The sequence below is a fragment of the Leucoraja erinacea genome, chromosome 14 (genome assembly GCF_028641065.1).
Source record: "Leucoraja erinacea ecotype New England chromosome 14, Leri_hhj_1, whole genome shotgun sequence".
In the NCBI taxonomy this organism is placed as follows: Eukaryota; Metazoa; Chordata; class Chondrichthyes; order Rajiformes; family Rajidae; genus Leucoraja; species Leucoraja erinaceus.
The window spans coordinates 23,990,769-23,999,265 of NC_073390.1; positions in this window are offsets into that span (position 1 = coordinate 23,990,769).

An 8,497-nucleotide genomic window follows, 5' to 3' on the forward strand; every position below is an offset into this window, starting at 1 on the left:
GTGACTGCGTGGATTTTCTCCGGGTGCTCCGGTTTCCTCCCACATTTCAAAGGCGTGCTGGTTTGTAGATTAATTGACTTCTGTAAATTGTCCCTAGTGTGTGGGATAGAATTAATGTACACATGTAGTCTGCTGGTCGCTATGGATTCAATGGGCCGAACGGCCTGTTTCAACACTGTAAATCTAAAATAAACTAAACTAAGCTGCTTCTGTCTGGTGCGCACTTTCAAACGTCTGTACCGTACGCCCGATGGGAACAGGGAGATGAAGGAATGACCAGGCTTGGACAAGCCTTTGATTATGCTGACTGCTTTTCCGAGGCAGCGTGAGGTGTAGATGGAGTCGATGGTCCAGAGTCTGGTCTGTGTGATTTGCTGGGCTACATCCACAACTCTCTGCAATTTCTTGCGGTTTTGAGCAGAGCTGTTGCCAACATCCCAGCAAACAGACAGAATCCCAAAGTGCTGCTTCCTGAACAGTCTGAATCAAGCTAAAGGTGGAGCTAATGTTGGCGGCTTCCATCATAACCAGGCTACAGCAATCACTGTAACAAACCGTGCAATACAAGGAAATTGAAAGGATTACCATGAATCGAAACTTATCCTGAGGCAGTGGGTAAAGCAAATCAGATGTCGTTTAGTTCAGTTTCATTTAGTTCAGTTTAGATTCATTTAGTTTAGTTTAGCTAGTTTAGTTTAGTTTAGTTTATTGTCACGTGTGTAGAAGGAACAGTGAAAAGCTTTTTTATTGCGTGCTAACCAGTCAGTGGAAAGACTATACATGATTTGCTATACAACCATACAACGATATATTGGCGCAGCGGTAGAGTTCCTGCCTTACAGCGAATGCAGCCGGAGACCTGGGTTCAATCCCGACTATGGGTGCTTGTCTGTACGGAGTTTGTACGTTCTCCCCGTGACCTGCGTGGGATTTATCCGAGATCTTCGGTTTCCTACCACACTCCAAAGAAGTACAGGTACATAGGTTAATTGGCTTGGTGTATGTGTGAATTGTCCCTGGTGTGTGTAGGATAGTGTTAATGTGTGGTGATCGCTGGTCGGCGCGGACTCGGTGGGCCGAAGGGCCTGTTTCCGCGATGTACCTCTAAGCTAAACTAAAATAAATTAATCAAGCTGTCCACAGTGTACAGATACAGGATAAAGGGAATAATGTTTAGTGCAAGATAAAGTCCAGTAATGTCCGATTATGGATAGTCCGAGGGTCTTCAATGAGAGGTCAGGACCACTCTCTAGTTGGTGAGAGGACGGTTCAGTTGCCTGATCACAACTGGAGAGAAACTGTGTAAGAAGGAACTGCAGATGCTGGTTTAAACCGCAGATAGACACATAAAGCTGGAGCAACTCAACGGGACAGGCAGCATCTCTGGAGAGAAGGAACGGGCGACATGTGTGCGTTTTCACACTTCTACAGCTCTTGCCTGATGGGAGAGGGAAGGAGAGGGAAGGAGAGGGAAGGAGAGGGAATGACAGGGATGAGACCGGTCCTTGCCGAGGCAGCGTAAAGTGTAGATGGAGTCAGAGGAATATCCTCCTCTCAAGATAGTGACCTAAATTGAACACAACACTCCAGATGAGGTTGGATGAATGTTCTTTGAAGATCCTTTCACCTGCAACTATTGTAGATAGTAAATGGATGAAACCCTACAGCACTCCACCACTCAAGTGACTCCAGAGTGTTAAGAGCCAAGAGTGTTTCATTGTCATTTGCACCAAAATGGAACAATGAAATTCTTACTTGCAGCATAACAGGTCTGTAAACAAGTACCTCACAGGTAACTTAACAAACAAACAAACAAAAATGTTCAATAAATTAAAAAAAAACAATATTAGTGCAAAACCAAAAAAGCCCAAAGTCCCAATTGCAACTAAGACAGTTCATAGTTCATAGATTAGTTGCTGTTGTGCAGTGTTCAAAAGCCTGATGGTTGTCGGGAAGAAGCTGTCCCTGAACCTGGAGGTCACGGTTATCAGGCTCCTGTCCTTTCTTACTATGGCAGGAGTGAAATGAAAGTGTGGCCAGGGTGGGCTGGGTCCCTGATGGTGGTGGCTGCTTTTTTGAGGCAGTGACTCCTGTAGTAAATGATTACCAATCTGAGTATGACCAAGTTAATCTTAACTCTATTTTCTGGTGGTTAGCCAGTTCCCTATCTGTGTTAATATGTAAACTGGTATCTTGGGTGGTAACTTTTCACATGGCCTCTTTATTGAATGATTTCTGCACTACAGCAACATGTTTCCCTTTACCCATCCTGTTTGTTACATCCACAAAAGAATAAAGGCCAAACATAATTTCCGTTCATAGGAGCATTTTGATTGTCTTGGTATATTTTGGTACAAATTTTCAGTTTCGAGTTTTGGACACACAGCAAAACACATGTTTTTTTTTGTGTTTTGCTGTATGTGTGCAGATACAGGATAAAGGGAATAATATTCAGTGCAAGATAAAGTCCAGTACACACTGGACACACGGACCCACCGAGTCCACACAGATCATCGATCACCCGTTCAAACTAGTTCTGTGTGTTCTTGATACTTCACTGTACCTTAGTACACCAGTTCTGTTCACACTAGTTAACCCACTCTCTCATCCACTCCCTACACACTAGGGGCAATTTACAGAGGGCCAATAAACCTACAAACCCATACGTCTTTGGAGTGTGGGAGGAAACCGGAGCACCTGGAGGAAGTCGCAGGGAGAACGTGCAAACTCTGTACAGACAGCACCAGAGGTTGGGATTTAACCCAGATCTCTGGCCCTGTGAGGCCGCAGTTCTTCTCACTGTACCACTGTGCCACTTGTTTGGCTTACTTCCAATTAGTCACCTTGGTGGGGTTGGATGAGTTGGGCTGAAGAGCCTGTTTTCATGCTGTATGACTCTATGCTTCCTAGACTCCAAAACTCTCCAGAAAGTTGAAGAGGTATCCTTATGGCAACATATAATCCTCTAGTGGTCTCAGCCCACCGAGACCACGATTCCCGCACACTAACTCTCTCCTACACACTGGGGATGCCTTTCAATCTTCATCAAAGTCAATTAAAGTACAAACCCACACGTCTTTGGAGTGCAGGAGGAAACCAGAGCACCCGGAGAAAACCCACACAAGTCACGGGGAGAATGTACATCTTCTGTCCAAACAGCACCCGTAGTCAGGATCGAACCCGAGTCTCTGGTGCTGTGAGGCAGCAACTCTACCACTGCGCCACGGTGCCAGGGTGGAATCTGATTCCTGTGGCTGCAATATCTCAAACTGGATATGGGCTTGTCCATCCTGGAAAGAGATGAGGAGAAAGCTCGTCACTGAGGCTTGTACATTTTTGGGTTCTCTCTCTCAGAGACCATCTCGGAATATATTGAATGAAGGCTGCGAGCGATAGAGATTTGAAATCCAGAGTCGGTCAAGCAAAGTTAAGATCATGTGACACATGGCAGGTGGGAAATGCAGGTGGACTGACCCTGTTCTTGGTTGTCACTCTTGTGAATGGAGAGAAATGCCATGGAGTCATAGAGACATTCAACGTGGAAACAGGCCCTTCGGCCCAACGTGCCCACACTGACCAAAATGCCCCATCTATTGTCCCACCTGCCTGTGTTTGCCCCATATCCCTCTAAAGCCATCCTGTCCATGTACCTGTCTAAATGTTTCTTAAACACTTATTAGTGATAATACCCGCCTCAACTACCTCGTTCCATACACCCACTATCCTTTATGTAAAAAAGTATTTCTCATTAAATCTTTCCCCCTTCACCTTAAACCTATATCCTCTGGTTCTCGAATCCCCCATCTGGGGCAAAAGATTCTGTGCGTTCACACTATCCATCTTCCTCATGACCTTATACACCTGTAACGTTGCACCATGTGTGATACAGCTCGGGTCAAGAGAAACCAATCAAAGACTTTAGGAAGGAAGACACAAAGTACTGGAGTAACTCAGCGGGTCACACAGCATCTCTGGAGAGCATCGAGAGGTGACCTTTTGGGTTGGACCCTTCTTCAGACTGAAGTTACTCCCGCACTTTGTGTCTATCGTAAACCAGCACCTGCAGTTCCTTGTGCCTCTAACTTCAAAAATTGCATGAATGTAGAAAGAAGGAATTGTATGTGCTGGTTTACGAAAAAAATACACAAAGTGCTGGAGTAACTCAGCGAGTCAGGCAACATCTCTGGAGAAACTGGATGGGACCTTTTGGGTCGGGACCCTTATTCAGACTGAAATTACTCCAACACTTCATGTCTAATTTTGTAAGCCAGCATCTTCAGTTCGTTGTTTCTACATTTAAGCTATTTGTTGAAATTAGAGAAACAAGTAACAGCAGATGCTGGTTTACAAAAAAGACACAAAGTGCTGGAGTGACTCAGTGGGTCAGGCATCACCTCTGGAGAACGTGGATAGGGGATGTTTCGGGTCGGGACCCTTCTTCAGACTGATTGTCGTGGGGAGGAAGAACAGCTTGAAGGGGGGGGTGGGGGGGTGAGGACAAACACTGGCAGGTTAAAGGTTGATAAGATGAGGAGGGGAAAATGGTTGGACAAAGTGGTTGGGACAGTTTACCAGAGACAAATGCACAAAGGCAGAGGCGACGGACGAGGTGCTCAACGTCATGGTGGGATCAGAGCTCTTTGGGGTGTGGGTGTTGGGGTAGGAAGGATTTTACAGCACAGGGCTGCACTTGCTTGGGCTGCACCCCCCACCTCCTCTTCCCTGATTCTTGTTTAGTTTAGTTTAGAGATGCTGCATGGAAACGGGCCCTTCTGCCCAGTGTCTACGCCGACCAGCGATCACCCATACACTAGCACTATCCTACACACCAGGGACAATTTACAGAAGGCAATGAGCCTACAAGCCTGCACATCTCTGGGATGTGGGAGGAAACCGGAGCACACGGAAAAAACCCACGAGGTCACGGGGTGAATGTACATAGTCTACACAGACAGCACCCGAGGTCAGGATCGAACCCGAGTCTCTGGTGCTGCGAGGCAGCAATCCTCCCACTGTGCCACCATGCCGCCCATTTTGGGTGATACTGGTGCTCACCCAATTTCCCACTGTCCCACCTCCTTTCCATCCCCCCTGTGAAGAAAAGGAATAAGTGACATTTTGGGTCGGGTCAGTGTTTGCTCCCAAATCAGAGGTCCATGGACAGCAAACCCAAAGGGGATGGGAAATCGACATAAAGTGCTGGAATAAGTCAGCGGGTCAGGCTGCATCTCCGGAGAAAAGGAATAGGTGACGTTTCGGCTCGAGACTTCTTCAGACCTAAAGGGAATGGGGACAGGTTATAGCAATGTTGGTGAGGTGAAAGACTAGCCATAACCTAATTGAATGACATAACAGGCCTGAGGGGCCGAATGGCCTACTTCAGCTCCTGTTTACCCCATCCTCCTGTTATGTAACCCAGCACGGATTCAAGGAAATAAAAAGTGAAATAAAAAATAAATGAAAGGAAAGAAAAATTGGCCATAAAGACAAAGGTTAGGGTCCAAATTGATAAGACAAACATTACGGGAACAGAAAGTAATCATAAAGTAAACATGAAGTTTGAAACCATGACTGATAAAGAGCAACTCAATGTTCCCCTGCTAGTTTGGCAATTGCATCTGAAAGTGAAATAGGTCAACAGAGCAGGGTGGGGATGCAGTCAGGCCATGCATTGTGTGCAAAGCTCAGGGTGAAACACGTAATCTAATTGCAAATACTCATTATGGACCTGCTCAGGAATTCATCAGGGTTTCAAGCTGGATGTCAAGAGTCAAGAGTGTTTTATTGTCATATGTTCCAAATATAAATATGTGCATGTGTGTGTATATATGTGTGTGCATGTGTGTGTATATATATGTGTGCGTGTATATATGTGTGTGCACGTGTGTGTGTATATATGTGTGCGTGTGTGTGTATATATGTGTGCGTGTGTGTGTATATGTGTGTGCATGTGTGTGAGTATATATATATATTACGCACAAATATGTACACACAAAAAACAAACAATAATAGTGCAATAATAGTAATAATTGTCGATGTAGTTCAGAGCCTATTTGAGGTTGTAGTGTTTAATAGCTGGATGTCTGAGGGGAAGAAGCTGTTCCTGAACCTGGACGTTACAGTTTTCAGGCAGCTGAACAGAATCAAAAGTTTAGAAGCCCAAAGCTGCTTGGAAATTCCAAAGGTTGAGGAGGAGATTCATTGGGTCAAGGAACAGTGACAATATAAATCTTTGTTGGCAACTGTCCACAGACTTCAGGCCTTGGGGTGTAAACAAGGAAATCAGAGCTTCTTGAAGAGGAAGCAAACTTTAAACAACAGGCACTGCAATTTGAACAATGGAACTTGCAGAATCTGTGAGATAGTCACAAAGTTCTGGAGCAACTCAGTGGGGTCGGACAGCATCCCTGGAGAAAAGGAATAGGTGATGATTCGGGTCAGGACCTTCCTTCAGCCCGGTTCATCACATATTCCAATTCTCCAGAGATGCTGCCTGAGTTACTCCAGCACATTCAGTTACTCACTGAGTTACTCCAGCACATTGTGTCTATCTTCAGTATAAACCAGCATCTGCGGTTTCTTCCTGTACATGGGGAATATAGGTGCAGGTTGATAGGAGTTGGTCTTGGCACAGACATATTGCGCCAAAGAGTCTGTTGTGGTGCTGTACTGTTCTATGTTCCTATCTACCTGCACATGAACCATCGCCCTCCATTCCTGCCTATCCATGTGCCTATTCAAAAGCCTCTTAAACACCACTCTTGTATCTGACCACCATCCCCAGCAGCACATTCCAGGCACCTACCACCCTCTGCGTAACAAATAACGAACTTGCCTCACACTTCCTTAAACTTTCCCACTCTCACCTTAATGCTATGCCCTCTAGTACTGCCGCCCCTATCTATGCCTCTCATCATTTTACATACTCCTATGGAGCTGCTTGCACCAGCAGTCATTTAGTGAACAGCCAGCATCTCCCTGTGTGTACATGTGAATGTGAACTAGTTCACTGATCCTGACAGTGAGCCAATATCTGTGCAGAACGTGATGCCAAGAACTATTCTTATCTGCCCGCACATAATTCATATCCCTCCATTCTCTGCATATTTATGCTCCTATCCAAAAGCTTCTTAAATGCCACTATCTTATCTGCCTTCATACCACCAAATGCAACAATTTTCTAGATTGAGCAAAAAGGCACAAACTGCTGGAATCACAGTTGTATTGTTGGGGAAGTCCGTGTGGTACACTTTGTATTTGTTTAGCAATACAGCATGGAAACAGGCCCTTCTGCCCACTAAGTCCACGCTGACCATCGATCACCCATTCTATATTTTCCCACTTTCGTATCCACTCTACACGCTAGGGATTTGCAGAGGGCCTATTACCCTACAAGCCCGCACGTCTTTGGGATGTGGGAGGAAACCGGAGCACCCGGAGAAAACCCACACGGTCACGGGGCGAACGTACAAACTCCCGTAGTCAGGATTGAACCCAGGTCTCTGGCTCTGTGAGGCAGCAACTCTACCCGCTGTGCCACTGTGCTGTCCCTATTCTCACTAATTCTTCGGCAACAACATACAACATACTGCACATGCTTGAAATGCAAAACAACAACAAAATCATTCTGGATTTGCAAGTCAAGCAGCTTCAGGGAAGGAGTTAAATGGGTCGACGTTTCAGGTCAACGGCTCTTAACCAGAACTGGAAATGTGAGAAAGCAGGTTCATTCCCGACAGCGGGAGGAGTTTCGCGGGCCGGTGGAATGCCTGTGGCAGGTTAAAACTGGCAGGTCGACAGCGCCTCTAAAACCCAGCAGGAAGAGGTAAGAAAAAGTGAGAGAAGTCAGAAGAAGGTCCTGACCATATTCTCCCGAGATGCTGCCTGACCCACTGAGTTACTCCAACACTTTGTGTCTTTTTGTTTTGTAATCCAGCATCTGCAGTTCATTGTTTCTAGATAAGAAACGGTGGTGCAGTGGTAGAGCTGCGGAGACCCGGGTTCAATCCTGACTACGGGTGCAGTCTGTACGGAGTTTGTACGTTCTCCCCGTGACTGCCTGGGCCTGTTCCTGACGCACCCAAAGTCAGGATCGAACCCGGGTCTCTGGCGCTGTAGGGCAGCAACTCTACCACCATGTCCCCTCTCACCTTAATGCCCCTGTCCCACTTAGGAAACCTAAACGAAAACCTCTGGAGACTTTGCACCCCACCCAAGGTTTCCGTGTGGTTCCCGGAGGTTGCAGGTGGTTGCCGGAGGTTGCAGGTAGTGGAAGCAGGTAGGGAGACTGACAAAAACCTCCGGGGACTTCTGGGAACCGCATGGAAACCTTGGGTGGGGCGCAAAGTCTCCAGAGATTTCCGTTCAGGTTTCTTAAGTGGGACGGGCATAAAGCTCTTTAGTCCTTGATATGTCCATGCTGGGGGAATAAAACATTCCACTTCTCTAAACCATGACCCTCCTCAGATATCTGACTCAAGGACGCTGACCCATGCCC